Genomic DNA, 25,289 nt, shown 5'->3' on the forward strand with positions numbered 1-25,289 from the left:
CACCCCAGTGATGCCCTCGACGTGATGTCCCGTTGCCTGGAAGCGGTTCGGGTCTGGATGGGGAGGAACAGACTTCAACTCAACTCCAACAAGACTGAGTGGCTGTGCATACCGGCATCCTGGGATATTCAGAATATTCCACCTCTTTCCATGGGGGGTGAGCTTTTACCCCCCGTAGATAGGGCTCGCAACTTGGGAGTCCTCCTAGATTCGCGGCTTACCTTGGAAGACCATATAGTGGCTGTGACTAGGGGGGCCTTCGCCCAGGTTCGCCTGGTGCGCCAGTTGCGGCCCTATCTAGACCGGGATGCCCTGTGTACGGTCACTCATGCGCTCGTGACCTCTCGTCTGGACTACTGCAACGCTCTCTACATGGGGTTTCCCTTGAAGACCACTCGGAGGCTCCAACTGGTACAGAATGCAGCCGCGAGAGTTGTCTTGGGAGTTTCCCGATACTCCCATGTTACACCTCTGCTCCGCGAGCTGCATTGGTTACCAGTTGTCTTCCGAGTGAGATTCAAGGTTTTGGTTATGGTTTTCAAGGCCCTACATGGCATGGGTCCGGAGTACCTCGGGGATCACCTGCTGCCGGCGTCAACTTCCCTCCGCCCTGTGCGCTCCCACAGAGAGGGCCTCCTCAGGGTGCCACCGGTCAGAGAATGTCGGCTGGTGGCCCCCAGGGGGAGGGCCTTCTCTGTGGGCGCCCCGGACTTATGGAATCAGTTGCCGGTTGAGCTCCGGACGGTGCCTGACCTTCGCTCCTTCCGACGTGATCTGAAGACCTATTTATTTGAACAAGGCGGCCTGGCCTGATGGGGGATATGTTGGGGTTTTTACTGTGGGATTTTTTATACTATTATTTATTGTTTTAGCTCGGGCTCTTATTTAATTCTCTTTTAACTTTTGTAATTTGCATTTTATATGTGCCCTGTTCACCGCCCTGAGTCCTTCGGGAGAAGGGCTGTATACAAACATAATAAAATAAATAAATAAATAAATATGTTTTAGTGAATGAATGAATGAATGAACCTTTACTGTCAAAGTACAACCATGTATACTTTGATCATTTTCTTACCACCTGTTTGATTAGTGCACTTGGTGTGGCACTCACTATTAACTACATCTTTACAGAAACAGAATTCAAACAGACAAGCACTTGCAACATAACACCCCGGACTTAACAATTGTCAATAAGAAAGACAAAAACATACTGGACTAGGTCAGTTTGTAATTCAGTGTGTTATTTTAACATCTGCAAACCAGGCCATTCTATCAAACCATAATATGGATTATTTGGGCATAATGTATTATATGAGCATAACAAATATGTTTTATTACCCTGTATTTAGGTTTGGCATAATATGTGAACCAAGCCAATGAGGGAGGTTGCTTTGGTCATTTGTATGTTGAGGATGAAGGTTCTGAGATGTGGGTTGGTTTCCAAACATTTCGTTACCAGACTCATGAGCGTGGCGGGTGTTAGCGTGGCCTCAATTCACCTCTGCTGAATTCCAGGCATTCACCAAAGCCAACTTGATTAGGCATGTCACAGCTGCGCCCTTCCACCCATCGACCAACGGATTAGCAGAACGCATGGTACAAATGACCAAGGACACATTGAGGTGCATCATCAGTGGCGACTGGCATCAAAGGTTGGCACAATTCCTGTTAGCTCAACACACCACACCTTGCACGGCCACGGGAAAGAGCCCAGTGGAACTTCATTGGGGCCGGCGCCTCATCACCAAATTGGACAGGCACTCACTATTAACTACATCTTTACAGAAACAATAGAGCCCCTATTTCCACTTTTTATACTTGTCCTTTTTGTCTTTCAATTTATCAGAGAGTTCTTTATGCAGCCATGCTGGTTTCTTTTGAAAGCTGTTATTTGTAAGGCATTTGGTAAAGTAGATCACAACCTACTACTTGATAAGATAATAAAATGTGGGCTAGAAAGCATCACCACCAGATGGATTTGTAGCTGGCTGACCGGCCGTACTCAGCGTGTGGTCGTCAATGGAACTGTGAATGCTCCAACACTGGAAGTTTTTAAGAAGAGACTGGACAGCCATTTGTCTGAAATGGTATAGGGTTTCCTGCCTAAGCAGGGGGTTGGACTAGATGACCTCCAAGGTCCCTTCGAACTTTTTTATTATTGATCATCGCACAGTCAGCCAGATGTTCAGACTGGATTTGGCATTTTTGTCTACCTATCGAGTCCTTACCAAGGACCTGGGATAGGCAGATGTGGATGTTTGATGGTTTTACAGATATTGTCCCAGGATGGAAGCAGTTCCTAGTAAGGCCGCCTTTTGCAATTGACTAATGGCGAATTTGTCAATGCCAGTGGTGCTCAAGTGGTGCTCCAGTTGTTTTGGGATTGCACCCAAGGCGCCTATTACTATTGGTACTACCCTTGCTTGCCTTCGCCACAGTCTTTCTATTTCTATTTGTAGGTCTTTGTATTTTGTTATCTTCTCCAGTTCTTTCTCGTCTATTCTGCTGTCTCCAGGCACTGCCACGTCCACTATCCAGACGTTTTTGTCTTTCTTATTGACAATTGTTAAGTCCGGGATATTATGTTGCAAGTGCTTGTCTGTTTGAATTCTGAAGTCCCAGAGCAGTTTAACTTTACCATTTTCTATGACTTTCTCTATTTTATGATCCCACCAGTTCTTGCTTAGAGGCAAATGATATTTCTTGCAGATCTTCCAATGCACCATTGTTGCTACTGTATTTTCTGGCGTATAAGATGACTTTTTAACCCATGAAAATCTTCGGAAAAGTCAGGGGTCGTCTTATATGCCGGGTGCTGAAACTTTAGGGACAGGGCTGGCTGGAAAACCTGGAGCGGATCTCCCATTTGGTCTGCGCAGGGAAAGCGGGACCAATTGGAGAAGAAGCTGCAGTCTGTGATTTTTTACAGGCTGAGGTCTGGGCGTCTTTCCTTCTAAAGTTGAACAGCAGCTGCAGTCTAACCCAACTTGAAAGGCAGGTGGGGAATGCAACAGCCAGAGCAGCTGCTTAGCTCTAAGGACACATTTGACTCAGGAACTGGGCGGGCTGGCTGGAAAACCTGGAGCGGATCTCCCATTTGGTCTGTGCAGGGAAAGCTTTAGAGTGAATTAGGAAAAGTTTAATCCACTTGCACTGTTTTATGTTTACATGTTTGATGACAAACAGCCTTATGTTTATAAGTGACAGTTTTCCTACTAAGTACCTGCATGTCATAAGCATTTGAATTAAAATTACCATATTAAAATCAAATCTGATGTTTTTTAATTTTTATTTGGTGTGCATTGGAAGAGGGGTAGTCTTATACGGCGAGTATAGCCCAAACCCTATAATTTAACAGGAAATGTAGGGGGTCGTCTTATACGCCCAGTCGTCTTATACGCTGGAAAATACGGTACTTTGTCATGCCGCTGCTTGTAGTCAGTCTGTGTGATCTTGCAGCAGCTTACTAGGTGGTCCACTGTTTCTTCAGCTTCTTTGCATAGGCGGCACTTACTGTTGCTGTTTTCTCAATTTTGACTTTGTATGTATTTGTATGATTATTATTATTATTATTATTATTGTTATTGTTATTATTATTGTGCCTCACTGGGGGTGGTTGTTATTATTATTATATAATTTAACTAAATGGCTTCCTAAATGGGATATTTGCTTTTTTATTTTGTATTTTAGCAACACAGCAAAGAGAAGTAGTCTATAGGCCAGGGGTGTCAAACTGCCGGCCCACGGGCCGGAGCATCACAGAGAGACCGCGCCCATCCCATTTTCGGCAATGGGAAAAAGTTCCGATACGTCGCGCGACGTCACGTGACGTCGCGAGTTTGACATGCCTGCTATAGGCTAACTGCATATCATGTCACAGCAAATTATTAATTTAACATTTGCCTCTATCAAGAAAAAATAGCCTCTAGCAGTTAGGTATGTCTAGATCCCTGGTCTAGCCTATTGAAGAGAAGGATTAGTGGGGACAGAATAACTGTCTATGGAGATTCTCAGTCATCCAGGTCATGGTTGTCCCAAAGGTGCTTTTTCAGGAGGCAACTGGACTTTCTTGTTTTTCTTTGAAGACGTTTTCCTTCTCATCTTAAGAAGCTTCTTCACCTCTGACCGGATGGTGGGGAATGGAAGGATTTATATTTCTTGCAGAGAGCTGGTCATTTGCATTCTTTTCAAGGTGACACTGAGAGGGTTAACGTGTTATGGCTAAAATGCTATTACTAGAACTGGACAGAGAAACTCACCAGGTGATTTTGGTGGAAAGTCACAGGCTGCAATTAAACTCATAGGGAATGGTTGTTAAAAGTACTAAAAATAAGAGGGATATAACATTTCCTTATCTTTTTGACTTCATTGTAATTGTGTTTTAGTAAATGAGGTCTCTGGTCTAAAACATACATATTTTATTTGTAATTTTTATTTTTATTTGTTTTAGAAGTTGTGAATAACTTTTTAAAAACCATGTCTTATATAACAGGTATGATTAGCAACAAATCAATAATAATGTAAGGATTTGGGAAAAAAGCAGTAGTCAAACTTTGGACCTAGTTCTTAACTGCAAAATTATTTGTAGAATTATTATCCATACAATGACTGAGGCCAAAAATTGTTTCTCTGGTTCCTAAGGTGATCGAGCATGCTGCTTGAGGAATTCTGTGAGTTGTAGTCCACATATCTTAAAGTTGCCAAGGTTGACAAGCACAGCACTACCCAAGGGGTGCCCTTAGGCATCTTTCATGGGGGCACTTAAGTTTACAATTGAAGGAGTTGCAAGATTGAAAAGGAAAGGAACTACATTTCTTAAGTGGCAAAATTATGCCTCTGAATGCTAGAAAAATTAGATTTTATTACAAACTGTTGTACTGTTTTGGAGATATCTTATACAGGTGAAACTCGAAAAATTAGAATGTCGTGCAAAAGTTCATTTATTTCAGTAATGCAACTTAAAAGGGGAAACTAATATTTGAGATAGACTCATTACATGCAAAGCAAGATAGTTCAAGCCGTGATTTGTCATAATTGTGATGATTATGGCGTACAGCTCATGAAAACCCCAAATCCACAATCTCAGAAAATTAGAATATTACATACAATCAATAAAACAAGGAGTGTACAAAGAACAATATTGGACCTCTGAAAAGTATAAGCATGCATATGTACTCAGTACTTTGTTTGGGCCCCTTTTGCAGCAATTACTGCCTCAATGCGGCGTGGCATGGAAGCTATCAGCCTGTGGCACTGCTGAGGTGTTATGGAAGATCAGGATGCTTCAATAGCGGCCTTAAGCTCTCTTGCATTGTTTGGTCTCATGTCTCTCATCTTTCTCTTGGCAATGCCCCATAGATTCTCTATGGGGTTCAGGTCAGGCGAGTTTGCTGGCCAATCAAGCACAGTAATCCCACGGTCATTGAACCAGGTTTTGGGGCTTTTGGCAGTGTGGGCAGATGCCATGTCCTGCTGCAAAATGAAGTCAGCATCCCCATAAAGCTTGTCTGCGGAAGGAAGCATGAAGTGCTCCAAAATCTCCTGGTAGACGGCTGCGTTGACCCTGGACTTAATGAAGCACAGTGGACCAACACCAGCAGATGACATGGCTCCCCAAATCAACACAGACTGTGGAAACTTCACACTGGACTTCAAGCATCTTGCAGTGTGTGCCTCTCCATTTTTCCTCCAGACTCTGGGTCCTTGGTTTCCAAATGAGATGCAAAAGTTGCTCTCATCAGAAAAGAGGACTTTGGACCACTGAGCAACAGACCAGGTCTGTTTTTCTTTAGCCCAGGTAAGACGCTTCTGACGTTGTTTGTTGTTCAGGAGCGGCTTGACAAGAGGAATACGACATTTGAAGCCCATGTCCAGGATCCGTCTGTGTGTGGTGCCTCTTGATGCACTGACTCCAGCCTCAGTCCACTCCATGTGAAAGTCCCCAACACTTTTGAATGGCCTTTTCCTGACAATCCTCTCCAGGCTGCGGTCATCCCTGCTGCTTGTGCACCTTTTTCTTCCACACTTTTCCCTTCCACATGTGCTTTGATACAGCACTTGGGGAACATCCAACTTCTTTTGCAATTACCTTTCGAGGCTTTCCCACCTTATGGAGGGTGTCAATGATGGTTTTCTGCACAACTGTCAGATCAGCAGTCTTCCCCATGATTGTGATTCCTACTGAACCAGACTGAGAGACCATTTAAAGGCTCAGGAAGCCTTTGCAGGTGTTATGGCTTAATTAGTTGATTAGAGTGGGACACTTTGAGCCTAGAATATTGCACCTTTTCACAATATTCTAATTTTCTGAGATTGTGGATTTGGGGTTTTCATGAGCTGTACGCCATAATCATCACAATTATGACAAATCACAACTTGAACTATCTTGCTTTGCATGTAATGACTCTATCTCATATATTAGTTTCCCCTTTTAAGTTGCATAACTGAAATAAATGAACTTTTGCACGATATTCTAATTTTTTGAGTTTCACCTGTAGGTTCCTCTATGCACAGTAGTGAAGACCCCTGCTAAGTCACTCCGGAAGCTGACTTTCTACGCACGGGAGAAGAATGGAGAAAAGTTTACTGTTGCTATGGGTGTATTGTATTGGTGCTGCATGTAACAATGTTTCAAAGGAAGTTAGGGGTAATGAAAGAAATGGGACCAAAACTGACGCCTGTGATGCCTGTATAACCAAGGCAAGGCATGGGACCCATATAATTAATACTTTGGTATATCATACCCAAAAGCCTATCAGCTGTAAACCAGAAGGGATCACATGTCTACATAACAAGACTATGTATTCCCTCTGTTCACAAGAGGGAAAAAAGATATGTTAGTCGATATGTGTATGCCATAAGAATTGATGGGACAGGGGAGGATCCAAAGACCTATATCACCATCGTAAAACAGGTACTCTATGATGGAGAACAAAAATCTCTAGGATGGTCAGTATATGACACTTTAGCCCGAATGGAGAAATCAAAAGACCAAAGCAACCAATCTATTTCTGTCATTAGCAGAGGAAATAGCAAAAGCTCTGGCTGTAAAGAATTGTCTTGTATGTGGAGGAATGAATCTGGGGGAACAGTGGCCATGGGAGGTGATGGAAGCTAACCCAGAAATATATAACAATATGACAAGGGCAGGTAATATCTCTCAAAGAATGCATGTATATGGCACAGTGTGGACTCTCACAACAAATCTGGTTGGCCGAAACTGCTTTACATGCAGAGGGGATCGGCCAGTGGGAGATCTTATCTGTTTGGGGGATTGGGATGAACAATATAAGGTATGGACATCTTTGGGAAATGCCTCTGAACCTTTAAAGTTTGATATGACTATCATGCCTTATCTCAGGGGTGTCAAACTCAATTTCATTGAGGGCCGCATCAGCATTGCGTGGGTGGGTGTGGCCTGGGTGGGCGTGGCCTACTGGGTGGGCATGGCTAAAGTGCATATGGCCTACTGGGTGGGCATGGCCAGCTCTACATTGTTTGCATCAAGGGTGCCTATGGGGGCCTGGGCAGGAGTGGGACAGATCTGAGGGTCTCTGGCAGAAGGAGGGTCTCTGGGCCAGGGCCAAGGCAGTGGGGGCCGTTCCCTCACTGTTTCCAGGATGGCTTTGCGGGCCGCATGAAACCACTTCACGGGCCGGATCTGGCCCCCGGGCCTTGTGTTTGACATGTCTGCCTTATCTGAACTCCAACAAGGAAGAGGAATGGGTAGCCCCCAGTGACATGTACTGGATTTGTGGCACCTTTGCCTATGAGGTGTTACCTAAGAATTGGTCAGGATCATGTGTATTGGGTTGGATAAAGCCCTTTCCTTCGCCAATACGGTCACGACAGGTGCTTGGTGTGCCAGTCTATGATCAAATGGGAAACCGAAGAAAAAGAGAGGTTGACACAGCCTTCTCTAATTTCCCTTGTAGAGAATCCAATTATTATGAGAAAATGGGGGATTTGTGGAATTCAGAGAGGATAGTTTGTGTGTATGGCCAAGCAACCTGGGCAGAGGATGGCACCTATGGTTACAGAACACCAATCTATATGATAAACCGTATAATTAGGCTGCAGGCTGTTGTGGATTTGGCAGGGCAACGCCTAGATAAAGCCTTGAACTTGTTAGGTGTAACTACTGATAAACTCCGGACAGCAGTCTATCAAAACCGATTGGCTTTAGATTACCTATTGGCAAAAGAAGGTGAAGTGTGTGGAAAATTCAATCTTTTGAATTCTTGTCTTCAAATTGACGAAACTGGACAGGTAATCAAACAATTAACCACTGAAATGAGGCAATTGACCCACAATGCAGATCAAATCTGGAAGGGTTTTAATTTCCAAGAGATTTTCAGTGGATGGTTTCCCAAACTTCCAGGGTTACAAGCAATCGTGGCTCTCGTAGGACTGATAGCTGAAGGATGTGTGTTGAGTACCTTAGGGATCACCTGCTGCCGGCGTCAACTTCCCTCCTCCCTGTGCGTTCCCACAGAGAGGGCCTCCTCAGGGTGCCACCGGTCAGAGAATGTCGCCTGGTGGCCCCCAGGGGGAGGTCCTTCTTTGTGGGCGTGCCGGAATTGTGGAACCGTTTGCCGGTTGAGCTCCGGACGGCGCCCGACCTTCGCTCCTTCCGGCGCGATCTGAAGACTTATTTGTTCGAACAAGCCGGCCTGGCCTGATGGGGGATGGGTTTGGATTTTATTGTTGTTTTAAATGTATTTTAATCTATTGTTAACTTGGGCATCTTGTTTAATTCCTTTTTAATTTTTGTATTTTGTATTTTTATATGTTTGCCCTGTTCACCGCCCTGAGTCCTTCGGGAGAAGGGCGGTATACAAATAAATTTATTTATTTATTTATTTATTTATTTGATTCCTTGTATCTTGCCTATTTTTATAAGAACTATATCCAATAGCTTAGCTTTACTTACTGAAACAAAAGCTACTGCACAGGTAATGGCAATGTGGGAATATGAAAGGTTACAAACCAAAGAAGACCTCTGTTGAGACTCATCGTCACAAGTTGAGATAAGTCTCAAAAGGGGGGAATAAAGAGGAAGTGTACAAAGGTCATTGTTTAAGCAAACATAGTCTTGTCCTTAAGGCAGATGTTGATTGGGATAGCCATATCCTGTCTGTGAAACTACACGTACTTCATGTAATTTTCTTCTGTAAACTGTTGTCTGATAAGAATGTGCAGGATGTAACCATATAAGGAACAATGTATAACAATGTATAACTAGGAATTAGAGGTGTATACATATGTCTGTTCATGAGCCCTTCGGGGTTCAGACCCTTTGCTTTGTTTAAGCCTTCTGAACCTGCGCAATAAACCTTTCCTTCCCTGAAGAGCTTGCGTGAGTCTCTTCTTTCTACAACAATGTCAATGACACCTTCATCATCATCAAACACAAATCGAAGAAACACACCACCTACTTAACAACATATTCCCTGGGATCAAATTCACACGTGAAGAGGAAACAGACAACAGACTCCCATTCTTCAACATCAACTTAAGTAAACTGGATAATGGAGAACTGGAAACCCGTGTCTACCACAAACCTACACACACGGACCAGATCCTCAACTTTGCAAGTAACCACCCCATCGCACACAAAAGAAGCTGTGTCCAGACCCTCTTCAGAAGGTTCAGGACACACTGCAGCACCACAGCACTAAGTAAAGCAGAAGAGAAACAGCTGCTCAACATCTTTCTCCATAATGGCTATCCAAAAAACTTCATATTCCGACACACAGCACCCAAACCACAACACATCACGCAGCCAACCGCCACACAAAAACTAACCCTACCATACACAAAAGGGGTGTCAGAAATGACAGCCAGAATTCTCCAAACCCTAGGAATAGCCATAGCCCACAAAACCACAGCCACACTCTGCCAGGAATTATCCAGAACCAAAGACAAGACACAGAAGGATGGAAGAAACAATGTAATCTTCAAAGTCAACTGTAACAATTGCAACCACTTCTATGTGGGACAAACATTATGTCAATTAAAAACCAGGATCCATGAACACCGGCTGGCAGTCAAATGCCAGAATCCCAAATCCTTAATCTCTACTCACACCAACACCAAACAACACCAGTTTGATTGGAGCAACACTAAAATTCTGAAGTCCCAGAGCAGTTTAACTTTACCATTTTCTATGACTTTCTCTATTTTATGATCCCACCAGTTCTTGCTTACAGGCAAATGATATTGTAGATCTTCCAATGCACCATTGTTGCTACTTTGTCATGCCGCTGCTTGTAGTCAGTCTGTGTGATCTTCTTGCAGCAGCTTACTAGGTGGTCCACTGTTTCTTCAGCTTCTTTGCATAGGCGGCACTTACTGTCTGTTGCTGTTTTCTCAATTTTGACTTTGTATGTATTTGTATTGTTAGGCATATGGTGTTAGCCTACAATGTTGGGTTGAAAATATATTACCCATGATGTTATGTCTTTAAGATGTTAATTGGCCAATGGGTGTGTAAGTGTTCTCATGGCCATAAGAGGGAGCTAGTAACGTAGCTTCTCTCTCTCTCTGAATTCACTGCTCTCTACTATTACTGTTTTTGCTCTGTTACTGTGAACTGTGTATTGACCACTGGACCGGTAAGAAGACTTTGTATTTTGGATTACTTCTTGGACCGTTGCTATTGTGTATGACCTGGACTGTTTATTTTTGACTGTGCATTTTTGTTTTTACACCACCTTAAAGTAAACTACTTTTTGCTTTTACAACTCAGTGTACTCTTGTGTTTACTGTGTGACTCTTACTGCTCTCAGTCCCCTTCCTTGTCTGTGCAACTCTTTGGTAGCACAAGGAGATCTCTGCACAACAATTCCTTATCATGTATTATTATTATTATTATTGTTATTGTTATTGTTATTGTTATTGTTATTGTTATTGTGCCTCACTGGGGGTGGTTGTTATTATTATTATATAATTTAACTAAATGGCTTCCTAAATGGGATATTTGCTTTTTTATTTTGTATTTTAGCAACACAGCAAACAGAAGTAGTCTATAGGCCAGGGGTGTGAAACTGCCGGCCCGCAGGCTGGAGCGTCACAGAGAAACCGCACCCATCCCATTTTCGGCAATGGGAAAAAGTTCCGATACATCGCGCGACGTCACGTGACGTCGCGAGATAATAATAATAATAATAATAATAATAATAATAATAATAATAATAATAATAATAATAATAATAATAATAATAATAAGTTGGAAGGGACCTTGGAGGTCATCTAGTCCAACCCCCTGCTCAGGCAGGAAACCCTATACCATTTCAGGCAAATGGCTGTCCAGTCTCTTCTTAAAAACCTCCAGTGTTGGAGCATTCACCACTTCTGGAGGCAGGTTGTTCCACTGGTTAATTGTTCTAACTGTCAGGAAGTTTCTCCTTAGTTCTAGGTTGCTTCTCTCTTTGATTAGTTTCCATCCCTTGCTTCTTGTCCTGCCTTTAGGGGCTTTGGAGAATAGCTTGACTCCCTCTTCTTTGTGGCAGCCCCTAAGATATTGGAACACTGCTATCATGTCACCCCTCACTCTTCTCTTCGTTAAACTACACATACCCAATTCCAGCAACCGTTCCCGATATGTTTTAGCCTCCAGTCCCCCAATCATCTTTGTTGCTCTTCTCTGTACCCTTTCTAGAGTCTCGACATCTTTTTTGCATCGTGGTGACCAAAACTGGATGCAGTATTCCAGGTGTGGCCTTACCAAAGCATTGTAAAGTGGTATTAGTACTTCACTTGATCTTGATTCTATCCCTCTGTTAATGCAGCCTAGCACTGTGTTGGCTTTTTTGGCAGCTGCAGCACACTGCTGGCTCATATTGAAGTGATTGTCTACTAGGACTCCGAGATCCCTCTCACAGTTACTACTATTGAGCAAGGTACCACCTATACTATACCTGTGCATTTGATTTTTCCTGCCTAAATGTAGAACCTTACTTTTTTCACCATTGAATTTCATTTTGTTAGATAGTGCCCAGTGTTCGAGTCTGTCCAGATCCTCCTGTATTTTAAGCCTATCTTCTGGAGTATTGGCTATTCCTGCCAGCTTGGTGTCATCTGCAAATTTAATGAGTTCCCCATCTACCTCCAACATTTGGGCTGGCAGATTGGATACATACTTGCTAATTTTTTAGGATCTAAATGCCACCTATAAAACATCTTATAAAAGTTCTCTCTTAAGTTTTGAGCTTGCGTAAATTTTACATTTCTCACCCAAATCTTTTCCCAAGTATCCATTGTAATGACTTCTTGAAAATTCTGAGCCCACTTTATCATACAGTCTTTAACAAGTTCTGTCTCAGAATCAATTTCTATCAATGCAAGACATATCCTTTTAATATGTGCTTGACCTTGATCTCTAATTTGCTTTACCAGATTTTCATCAGTCATTGAAAAACCAATTTTCTGGTCTTCTTTCCACCTGGCCTGTAATTGCCCATACTGAAACCAAGTTTGTACAATCTTTTCTTCTCTTAAAATATTATATGGCTTTAAATGCCATACATTCCTTTCCAAACTTAAAATTTCCTTATATGTAGTCACATCATGTTTAAACCCAACACTTACATTTTCTATTGCGTGTTTCGGTATTGCCCATATAGGTATCTTGTAATTTAACTTCTGTCTATACTTTTTCCAAACTCGCAACAGAGCATGTCTTAAAATATGTACCTTGAACACATTATCCACCTTCTTATCATACAATAAATATGCATGCCAACCAAATAACAAATCATGGCCTTCAAGATTTAATAATCTCACTTGTGTTAAATTAATCCAATCACTTATCGCTGACAAAGCAGCAGCTTCATAGTATAGTTTAAGATTAGGCATTTTAAGACCACCTCTCTCACGCATATCCTGCATAATCTTAAATTGAACTCGTGGCCTTTTCCCTGCCCATACAAATTTATTAAAACCCTTTTGCCATTCCTCCAAGTTTGAATCCTTTTTAAGAATAGGTATCATTTGAAATAAAAATAAAAATTTTGGCAAAACATTCATTTTCACTGCTGCAATTCTTCCCAATAAAGATAATTGTAGTTTTTTTCCAGCTATCCAATTCTTTTTGAACTTTTCCCCATAACTTTTCATAGTTATTTTTATATAACTTGACATTTGAGGGTGACAAATATATCCCCAAATATTTAACCCTTTTAACAATTTCAAATCCCGTTAGCTCTTCTAAAACAGCCTTTTGTGATACTGTCATATTCTTAGACAACATTTTAGTTTTTTGTATGTTAACCTTGAATCCAGAAACTTTCCCATATTGCATTATTATTTCCATCAGTTCTACAACTGAATCTTCAGGCTGAGTTACCGTAACAACCAGATCGTCTGCAAACGCCCTCAATCTGTAATCCTGATCCTCTTATTTGAATTCCCCTAATTTTTTCCGAGTCCCGTATTTTAATCAATAATATCTCCAATGTTAAAACAAATAATAAAGGTGACAACGGGCACCCCTGCCTTGTACCCTTTTCAATGTTACATACTTCCGTCAAACTATTATTAACTATTATGCGGGCTGTTTGCTTTTGATATAATGCCCTGATTGGTTGTAAAAATTTATCCCCAAAGTTCATTTTATCTAATACTTTCAACAAAAATTGTCAGTCCAATTGATCAAAGGCTTTTTCAGCATCCAAGAAGATCAACGCTGCAGGGATCTGATTATTTCTTTCCAAAAATTCCAACAAATCAACTATATGCCTCACATTATTCTTCATTTGTCTACCACTTATAAACCCAGTTTGGTCACCATGAATTACTTGTTGCAATACCCTCATTAATCTGTTAGCTAAAACCTTAGCAAATATCTTGTAGTCCGTATTCAAAAGTGATATTGGCCTATAATTCTTTGCTTGGGTGACATCCTGGTCTTCCTTCGGAATCAAAGAAATAAAAGCAGTTTTCCAAGACGGGGGCACCCCTCCTCCCATTTGAATTGTCTGAAACAATTCCCCTAATGGCTTTACCATCTCTAACTGCAAATTTTTGTAATACACAGCAGTCAATCCATCCGTACCTGGCGCCTTACCCACTTTCAATTGTTTAATTGCTGAAAAAATTTCTTCCTCAGTTATCAATTGATTCATCTCTTCCTTTTGTTCTTGTGTAAGAACAGGAATATTAGCGTTCATCAAATATTCATCAATATCTGCCTCACTAATCTTATCTCTAGCATATAACTTAGAGTAAAAATCAACAAAAGTCTTCTTAATAAGACTCTGCTGATACACTACCTTACCCTTATATTCTATTCTATCTATATTAGAAGCCCTTTGCTTCTTCCTTAACAAATAAGCAAACCATCTACCTGGTTTATTGGCATTGCAAAAAGTATTATGTCTAACATACCGTAAGTTAGTTGCCACTTGATCAGCCATCAACTTGTCAAACTGTCCCCTTAATAAATTAATTACCTCTTTAATCTTCACATCCGATGGATTCAAAATTAAAACCTTTTCTTTTTCCCTAATTTCATTCTCTAATTCCTTCCTCCTGAATTCCAGATTGCGTCTATATTTGTTATTCAAATATATTAATACACCTCTCATATAAGCTTTACTAGCATCCCAGACCATTTCAATAGAAGTGCCTTTATGCATATTAATTTTTTAAAAATCCTTCATCTGTTTTTTACATTCTTCCACATTTTCCTGATTTCTAAATAAATTCTCATTTAGACGCCAGGAGCGCCTATCTCTATTATCTTTTTCTATCTCTAACCAGACTGGGCTATGATCAGACATAGTTCTTGGACAAATCTTAATCTTCTTAATCCTAGAAAAGAAATCATTAGTAATTAATATAAAGTCAATCCTAGAAAAAGATTGATGTCTATCAGAAAAAAAAGTATAATCCTTCTCTTGCAAATTTCTTTCTCTCCAAATATCTCGCAATTCCAAATCGTCCTTCATTTCAAAAAAAGATTTAGGCAGTTTAGCATGACTTGGAATACTTTTAAAAAAAACCCTTTTGTCCATTTGTACATCCAAAACACCGTTCCAGTCCCCCATAAAAATAAAAGATTTATAATCCCACTGAGTAATCTTGCTGTGTAATAAACTATAAAAGTCTGCTTGTTGTTGATTAGGAGCATATAATCCAACCAGAAGTGTTTTCTTGCTTTCTATTAACAGTTCAATTATAACATATCTTCCTTGTTTATCTACTTCAATTAACTCCGCTGTCAAGGTATTCTTAACATAAACAACCACTCCATTTTTCTTATCCGTTGCGGAGGCAATAAATTGTGTACCCAGTCTTGAGTTTAATAAGTACTTTTGTTCCGTAACTCTAATATGTGTTTCTTGTAAACAAATAACATCATTCTTAAATTGTTTTAAATATTGAAAAACTTTCTTTCTCTTCTGTGGTGAATTTAAGCCATTAACATTCCAGGTTAGAAACTTTGTCGCCATCCTTCGTGACCCGAAGCTTTTGGAGCGCTTCTTCAAAAATCACCTGCACTCTCTTAGGTCGCGCTCCTCCCACAGCTTCACTGTAAGTAAGTTTTGGAGGTGCCATCATGACTTTCTGCTGTTCTTGTTCTTGCTCTCGTCTCATTCGTCTCGAAGCAGCACGTGTCATTCTCTGGTCTCTAACCTCCTCCGATGATACTGAAATTTGATCCACTCCTGTAACTTTCTCTTCCATCTGCGTTGTTCCTTCAGCACCTTGTAAATTCTCACTGCGTAATTGAGGCTCTCCCTCACCATTCTTCTTTGTAGATTCGAAAAGTGGTATGGGGACTGCTTTTAAAACATTGCTATAGAAATCACGTGCCTGCAACACTGTAGTAAGACGATGTCTCATGCCTTCATGCATCACCACCATACCCACTGGTATCTCCCATCTGAACTTAATATCACGTCGTCTTAATTCTTGTGCCAAAAAGGCAAATTCCTTCCTTCTCCTTAGGATTCTTGGAGGGATCTCTTTTAAAATCAAAACTTCTTGTTCAGCAATTGCGAATTTAGTATTATAAAAAGCTTGAATAACCTCATTTCTAATTGCTCTCTTTGTAAAATAAACCACCACATCTCTGGGTAATTTCCTTTGTCTTGCAATCCACGAGTTAACACGGAAAATTTTGTCTATATCTTCCATAATTGCATCTGCTGGTCGCCCCAAAACACCTTCCAAAGCCTCGTAAACTATTTTCTTCAAATTTTCTTTAGAATCCTCTTTTAAGCCTCTGATTCTCACAGCAAACTCCATCTCGTGGTACTGTACCAAGGTCAAGTCGCCATCAATTTTATCCACTACAATTTCAGTCTCTGTCATTTTTGCATCTAATCTGATATTATTTTGGCTGAGATCTTCCACTCTCTCGTCCAAGCGCTCTATGCATACAGCCATGCCTTGAAATGCAAGTAAGGTGTCTGCCCTCATTTCTGTTAACTTCTCATCCATAAGCTCTGTAAGCTTCTCATCCATAAGCTCAACTAATTGTTGCGATTGCTTTTTCATAGCCTCTTGCAACACATCCTGCAAGTCTTTAACTGTAAAAGTTGGTACAGGTGCAGGTGCAGGTGCAGGTGCAGAGGGAGGGGGCATTAAAGCTTGTAACGAAGATTGCTACACCGGAGAAGCCCCTGCGCTTCTAGGAACTTTAGAAGATTTGGCAGCCATTTTCACCCACTATTGCCTGCTACGCACTTTCACTTTCAAACTCCACAAAGTCCATTGAGTTAAAGATCATAAATTCACTTTCACCTGAGTCTCCTGTATCGCTCTGCCTGCATCCAGGTTCTCTAAAGTTCTCTCTTGCTGGCAGGGATGGTTGCTGATGCCCTGCTCTGCTCCAAAAAGCCCGGAGCAGAGGCGCCCCGCAGTCCGGAGCAAACTCAGGCTTCGGGGGGGCTCAATCCTTCAGCCGCCAGAATTTTAACTCTGGCAGCCCCGGAGAGCTCTACCCCTACCTGAGCGCTCACCCCCTCCTCTTCTCCCAAGGAGCGGGCTTCCGAGCCGTCAAAACAGCTGATCGGCACTGTTTTTGGCGGCTCTACGGAGCCGATGGGGCTGACAGCCAGAATGGCTGCCTGCGGCGAAGCCTTGCCACCCGGAAGTCCCTGCTTGACACTCCATTGTCCACTTTACAGGCTGGCTGGATTTCACAGGGGACCCCCCTTTCGTTTTCAACAAGTTTGTCAGGGGCATGGCTATTTGGCCAAATGCAGGGATGAATTGGTGGTAGAAATTTGCAAACCCCAGGAAACTTTGCAATTGCTTCCGTGTGCGGGGGGGTGCCCACTCTAATACTGCCATGACTTTCTCAGGGTCCATTTCAATGCCCTCTGGGGATATGTGATATCCCAGGTAGTCATTTTTTTCCTGGTGGAATTCACACTTTGATAGTTTAGCATATAGGTGGGCAGCTCGCAACTTTTTCAGGACTGCTCTGACTAGGTTGATGTGTTCCTCTTTGGTCTCAGTGAAGATAAGGATGTCGTCCAGGTAAACCAGGACACCCTTATAAAGGTGCTCCCTTAGCACGTCATTAATTAATTGCATGAATACTGCGGGGGGCCCTTGCAGTCCATTTCCCTTGGGCTCATGGCATACATCCTGGGTTTTGGGAGTTTTGCCCCGGGTTTGAATTCTATAGCACAGTCTGTGGGGCGGTGGGGGGGAAACTCATCTGCCCGTTCCTCACTGAAAACCTCAGCAAGGTATCTGTATTCCTCCGGTATCTCTGGTAACTTCTTCTCTTCCCCCACTGCTGCTGTCTCTTCCCTCTGGGTTGGGGGGATGCTTTCGGAGTCTAAGTTCTTTTGCCCCCCCCTTTGGGAAATTGAGTTCTGCTGTCCTCCAGTTTATCCCGGGGTTCCATTTCTTCAGCCATTCCAGTCCTAGAATCATTGGGCATTCCATGCTTGGGGCCACTATAAACGTTATGTCCTCCTCATGGGACCCCAGTGATAGGTGGATTGGTAAAGTGGCTAGGGTGGCTGGTCCTCCCCCTGCTATTGTCCCATCTAATTGACTAAAAGAGATTGGTTGTTTTAGCCTCCTCACTGGGATGCTCAATCTCTCCACCAGCGTTGGGCTGATAAGGCAGCAGATGCAACCAGAGTCTATCAGAGCTTTTATTTTGGCTGCTTCAGGCATAGAGGAAACTAATATAGTCACTGTCTTAAGTATGGGTGGAAGGGGTCCACTTACCAATGGTTCTCCCTCTGAGCTGTCTTCCGAGTTGTCCACCGTCCCTGCGGTGCAGGCCGGAGTCCAATCCCAGTTCCTGGCAGGAGTTGTGGACTCTACAGCCTCTGTCCCCTTCATGGAAGATTCTTTTGTGTTGCCTTGGGACTTCCCCGGGTTCTTGGAGGATGATGCCTCTGGTTTTCGTGGAGGGGCTTTTGAACAACATTCTGCAGCACGGTGGCCCTCTCTCCCGCAGTTGAAACAACCCGTTGATTTTTTGGCTGTGGCTGGTGGTTTTTCCCCCTCGCATGTTTGCTCGGGTGGCAGGCGGCCCCATGGTTTTCCTCTGTGGTGTCTCTTCAGTAGGTCTATTTCCACTTCCTCCGCCAGGATGTACCAGTCGTCAAGATGGGGTGGGTCTCCTCGAGGCAGGCAAGTGTCATACAGGTTGTAGTTTAGACCATCTTTGAAGTGGCTAAGGAGGATGTCTTCTGGCCAGTTCAGCTTGCTGGCAATGGCTCGGAATTCTTGGGTATATTCGGCCACTGCTCGCCTGCCCTGCCTCACCGTTTTGATTCTCTCCCGGGCCTTACGGTCAGCCAAAGGATCCTCGAACCACCGCCTCAAAGATGACATGAATCAGTTGAAATCATCGAGTTCTGGGGCGTTGGAGTCGTGCAAGTTCACCACCCAGTCTGCAGCCGATCCGTCCAGGGCGGATTGCACAATTCGGATGCCTGTTTTGTCACTAGGGATATCCTGGCCGTATTCTTCCATATAGCTGAGGACTTGGGTTAGGAAGAATCCCAGTCGTGATGGCTCCCCCTTGAATTTGACTTCCAGGGGCGGGAGTCTTTGGCTGGAGCGTTGTCTGCGCCACGGCCGGTATCGCTCCTCATCCTGGTCCCCGTCTGTGGTTCTGGGGGGGGTACTGCTGAGGCAGCAATTCCTGTTCCATTGGATGGCCCCGGGGTTTCAGGTGCTGGATCCCCTCCATTACCTTTCCAGTTGTGGCCCCAGGCGCTGCCTCTGTTGCGGTTTTCAGCTCTCTCCTCCCTTAGTGAGCTCAGGGTTGCTTTCATCAGATCAATGGCTTTTTCCAGGATCCGCTCCTCCTCACAGGCGTGCAGGGAGCTCTCCATCTCTTGCCTCCATTCTGGTTGGTGGTCGCTCCGTCTCAGGGTCACTTCTCTCGATGCCTTTTCCCACTCACTTTTCCTTCCAATGCCCATCGACCACCGGGGTTTTCGGTCGTACTGCTCCACCGCTTCTTCCCCGGGGAAATATGCCGCTTCAGCTTCCCATCATCTCTGGGATTCCATTCGGGGGGAAGACTCCCTCTCCATGGGGCTTCCCTCCTCTCTTGCTTTGTCGCCAGACATTGTATTTGTTGCAAAGTCCCCCGGTAAGGTTTTCCCTTCCAGGTTGACTCTTATAGCAGATCCCGTCTACTGTCAGGACCCACCTCAATCCACATCTTAGGAAATAAGAACTCTTGGATGCAAGTTTGTCCAAAAGGAAAAGTTTACTAGGATGAGATCGATTGTGGCAATAGAAGACGGGATCTAACAGAGTTACATTTCAATCCTATATAAAGCATTCCCATTTCAGCCCCCTCCCCTCATCCATTTGGTCAGGCTCACATCATTTACTTAGGTGTCAGGCCCTTTCATGGGAAAGAAAACTCTCCTTGTGTTTATTGTTATTGCTTCTTCCTTTTCAGCTGCAAATGGAGATGCAATCCAGTTCTCTCTCTCCCCCTGTCCCCCCCAGATCAAAAGCTTCCCTGGTCTTTGAAGACAGCCTATTACAATCTGAGTAACCATCCTCTCCCCCCCCCTCGTAGAGATGGCAGGATCCCCAGAATAAGCACAATATTCTACCCATACTTTTATGAAATGTGATATAAATGGATTCTGACATTAACTTTTTTGCAAGTCCACCATATATGCTAATACGTTGCATCCTCACAACCACACCTCCAACATTTAGGCTGATAATTTGGATACATACATGCTAATTTTTTAGGATCTAAATGCCATATATAAAACATTTTATAAAAATTCTCTCTTAAATTTTGTGCCTGAGTAAAGTTTACATTTCTGACCCAAATTTTTTCCCAAGTATCCATCATTATTGGCTCCTGAATATTCTGGGCCCATTTTATCATACAATCTTTAACAAGTTCCGTTTCTGAATCAATTTCTATCAATGCATTATATATCCTTCTTATATGCACTTGACTTTGATCTCTAATTTGCTTTACCAAATTTTCATCTGTTGTCGAAATGCCAATTTTCTGATCTTCTTTCCATCTAGCTTGTATCTGGCCATACTGAAACCAAGTTTGTACTATTTTACCTTCTTTTAAAATATTAAATGGCTTTAATTGCCATACATTCCTTTCCAGTCTAAGAATATCTTTATATGGACTTCCGGGTGGCAAGGCTCCGTTGACGGCAGCCATTTCGGCTGTCAGCCCCGTTGTTTCCGTAGAGCCGCCAAAACCAGCGACGATCAGCTGTTTGGCGGCTCGGAAGCCCGCTCCTGGGGAGAAGAGGAGGGGGTGAGCGCCCAGGCAGGGGTAGAGCTCCCCCAGACCGCCAGAGTTGAAACTCTGGTGGTTGAAGGGATGAGCCCCCCTGAAGCCTGAGTTTGCTCCGGACTCCGGGACGCCTCTGCTCCAAGGCTTTGGAGCAGAGCAGGACACTGCAACCATCCCTGCCAGTGAGAATGAACTTTTGATTACTTGGATGCAGGCAGAGCTGTACAGGAGAACGTTGTCAGAGCAAGTATATGAACTTTAACTCAGTAGACTTTGTGGAGACTTTTAAAAGTGAAATGGCGCAACAGAATTAAGTGGGTGAAAATGGCTGCCAAATCATCTAAAGTTACTAGAAGCGCGGGGGCTTCGCCAGTTCAGCAATCTTCATTACAGGCTTTAATGCCCCACCCCGGCATCTGCATAAAGGTACTTCTATTGAGATGGTTTGGGATGCAAGTAAACCTTATATGAGGGGTGTATTAATATATTTGAACAATAAACATAGACGTAAATTGGAATTTAAGAGAAAAGAATTAGAGGATGAAATTAAGGAAAAAGAAAAGGCTTTAATTCTGAATCCATCTGATGGGAAGATTAAAGAGGTAATTACTTTATTAAGGGGTCAGTTTGATATGTTAATGGCAGATCAAGTGGCAACTAACTTATGGTATGCTAGACATAACACTTTTTGTAATGCTAATAAACCGGGTAGATGGTTAGCTTACTTGTTAAGGAAGAAGCAAAGAGCTTGTAATATAGATAGAATAGAACATAAGGGTAAAGTAGTATATCAGCAGAATCTTATTAAAAAGACCTTTGTTGAGTTTTATTCTAAGTTGTATGCCAGAGATAAGATTAGAGATGTAGATATAGATGAATATTTGATAAAAGCCAATATTCCTGTTCTTACGCAAGAACAAAACGAAGGGATGAACCAATTGATAACTGATGAAGAAATTTTTCTAGCAATTAAACAATTAAAAGTGGGTAAAGCGCCGGGAACCGACGGTTTGACTGCCGTTTATTATAAAAATTTACAGTTAGAAATGGTGGAACCTTTAAGGGAATTGTTTAAGACAATTCAATTGGGAGGAGGGGTACCTCCATCGTGGAAAACTGCCTTTATTTCGTTGATTCCGAAGGAAGATCAGCATGCCACTCAAGCTAAAAACTACAGACCAATATCGCTTTTAAATACTGATTATAAGATATTTGCAAAAATCTTAGCTAACAGATTAATGAAGGTAATGCAACAAGTGATTCATAGTGATCAAACTGGATTTATAAGTGGTAGACAAATGAAGAATAATGTGAGACATATTGTAGATCTATTGGAATTTTTGGAAAGAAATAATCAGATCCCCGCAGTGCTGATTTTTCTGGATGCTGAAAAAGCCTTTGATCAATTGGATTGGCAATTTTTGATGAAAGTATTAGAGAAAATGGAATTTGGGGAAATTAGAGATCAAGGTCAAGCACATATTAAAAGGATATGTCTTGCATTGATAGAAATTGATTCTGAGACAGAACTTGTTAAAGACTGTATGATAAAGTGGGCTCAGAATTTTCAAGAAGTCATTACAATGGATACTTGGGAAAAGATTTGGGTGAGAAATGTAAAATTTACACAAGCTCAAAACTTAAGAGAGAACTTTTATAAGATGTTTTATAGGTGGCATTTAGATCCTAAAAAATTAGCAAGTATGTATACAATCTGCCAGCCCAAATGTTGGAGGTGTGGTGGTGAAGATGCAACGTATTTTCATATATGGTGGACTTGTAAAAAGGTTAAAGCTTTTTGGATTAAAATTTGGTGGAATATGCAAAAGATATTTAAGAAAAGGATAAAGTTTTGTCCGCAACTGTTTTTACTGGGCATTATTACTGATACTACTGTTGTGGACACTAAGCTGATGTTGAATTTAATTACGGCAGCGAGACTTTTAGTAGCGCAATATTGGAAGAAGGAAGAACTGCCGACTATAGAAGAGTGGACTTTGAAAGTTTCTAATTTGGCGGAAATGGCAAAGATTTCAGCATATTTGAAAGATCAATCGCAACAGAGATATATTGTGGAATGGAGAAGATGGATTGAATATATTCAGAATAAATATGGGACTAAAAAGTTTCATTTAGCATTTGAATAAGTAGTATTTTTATGACGTACAACTAGTTAGTAGTTATTTCATTAATATTTTGACTATGGAGAGTTAAAGTGTGATAGAATTTAATGTTTTATTTTTGTTGTTAGCATATTTTAGATTATGATTGTTTGTATTATCATACCCTGTATTCAGCTCTGGGAAGTTGGGGAGGGGGAGGGGAGGGTAGGGGGGGTTGGGGAGAGGGTAGGGGGAGGAGGGGGTTTTTTGTATTCAAAAATGTATTGTAAAACTTTTCAATAAAAAAAGAATATCTTTATATGTAATCACATCATGTTTAAATCCCAAACTTATATTTTCTATCGCATGTTTAGGTATTGCCCAAATTGGTATTTTATAATTTAACTTATGTCTATATTTTTTCCATACTCGCAACAGGGCATACCTTAATATATGTGTCTTAAAAACATTATCCACCTTTTCATCATACAATAAATATGCATGCCAGCCATATAATAAATCACATCCCTCAATATTCAATAATCTTCCTTCTGTTAAATTAAACCAATTACTAATTGACGATAAAGCCGCAGCCTCATAATATAATTTAAAATTGGGCATTTTAAGACCACATCTTTCACGTATATCTTGCATTATCTTAAGTTTTACTCTGTCTTTTCCCTGCCCAAATAAATTTATTAATACCTTTCTGCCATTCCTCCAAATTTGAATCTTTTTTAAGTATAGGTATCATTTGAAACAAAAATAAAAATTTTGGTAAAACATTCATTTTGACTGCTGCAATTCTTCCCAATAAAGACAATTGTAATTTTCTCCAGCTATCTAACTCTTTTTGTGTTTTTAACCATAACAATTCGTAATTATTTTTATATAATTTCACATTTGAAGCTGAAAGATATACCCCCAAATATTTAATCTTTTTAACTATTTCAAATCCTGTTAAGTTTTCTAGAACTACCTTTTGTTCTGTAGTCATATTTTTAGACAATATTTTAGTTTTTTTACTGTTTACTTTAAATCCAGAAACTTGTCCATATTGCAAAATTATTTCCATTAAATCTATAACCGATTGAATCGGTTGACTTAATGTAATAACCAAGTCATCTGCAAACGCTCTCAATCTATAATCTTGATCTTTAATTTTAACTCCCTTTATTTTATTTGAGTCACGTATCTTAATCAATAATATTTCCAATGTTAAAACAAACAGCAATGGTGACAACGGACATCCCTGTCTTGTGCCCTCTTCAATTTTGCAAGCTTCTGTTAAACTACCATTAATTATTATTTGAGCTGTTTGTTTCTGATATATTGCCCTAATAGGTTGTAAAAACCTATCACCAAACTCCATCTTCTCTAAGACTTTAAATAAAAATTGCCAATTCAATTGATCGAACGCCTTTTCAGCGTCCAAAAAAATCAGCGCTGCAGGGACTTGATTATTTCTTTCCAAATATTCTAATAAGTTTACAATATGTCTCACATTATTTTTCATTTGTCTACCACTTATAAATCCTGTTTGATCACTATGAATCATTTGCTGCATAACCTTCATTAATCTATTTGCTAAAATCTTTGCAAATATCTTATAATCAGTATTTAAAAGCGATATAGGTCTGCAATTTTTAGATTGGGTAAGATCTTCATCTTCCTTTGGAATCAATGTTATAAATGCTGTTTTCCAGGATGGAGGCACTTCTCCTCCAGATTGAATTGTTCTAAATAATTCTTTTAAAGGTTCCACCAACTCTAATTGTAAGTTTTTATAATAAAATAATTTCTTCAGCAGTTATCAGTTGATTCATCCCTTCCGTTTGCTCTTGTGTAAGTATCGGGATATTCACTTCTTGTAGGTACCTATCTATATCTAAACCTTGAGTTATATCCCTAGCATATAATTTGGAATAAAATTCAACAAAAGCCTTTTTAATAAAATTTTGCTGAAACACCTCTTTACCCTTATATTCTATCTTATCTATATTACGTGATTTTTGTTTTTTCCTTAACAGATAAGCTAACCATCTACCTGGCTTATTAGCATTATAAAAAGTATTATGTTTAACATATCGTAAATTAGTTGCCACTTGGTCTGCCATCAACATATCAAACTGCCCTCTTAACAAATTAATTGCTTCTTTCAGCCTCTTATTAGATGAGTTCAAAATAAAAGCCTTCTCTTTCATCTTTATTTCCTCCTCTAATTCTTTATGCTTATATTCCAATCTATGTCTATATTTATTATTCAAATATATTAACACTCCTCTCATATAAGCTTTACTTGCATCCCAAACCATTTCAATGGGTGTACCCTTCTGCATATTTATAATAAAAAATTCTTTCATTTGTTTTTTACATTCTTCTACATTTTCTTCATATCTAAATAAATTTTCATTTAACCTCCAAGATCTCCTATCTCCCTTCCCCTTGTCCAATTCCATCCA

The sequence above is a fragment of the Vipera berus genome, assembly GCF_964194415.1.
Source record: "Vipera berus genome assembly, chromosome: W".
NCBI classification, from domain to species: Eukaryota; Metazoa; Chordata; class Lepidosauria; order Squamata; family Viperidae; genus Vipera; species Vipera berus.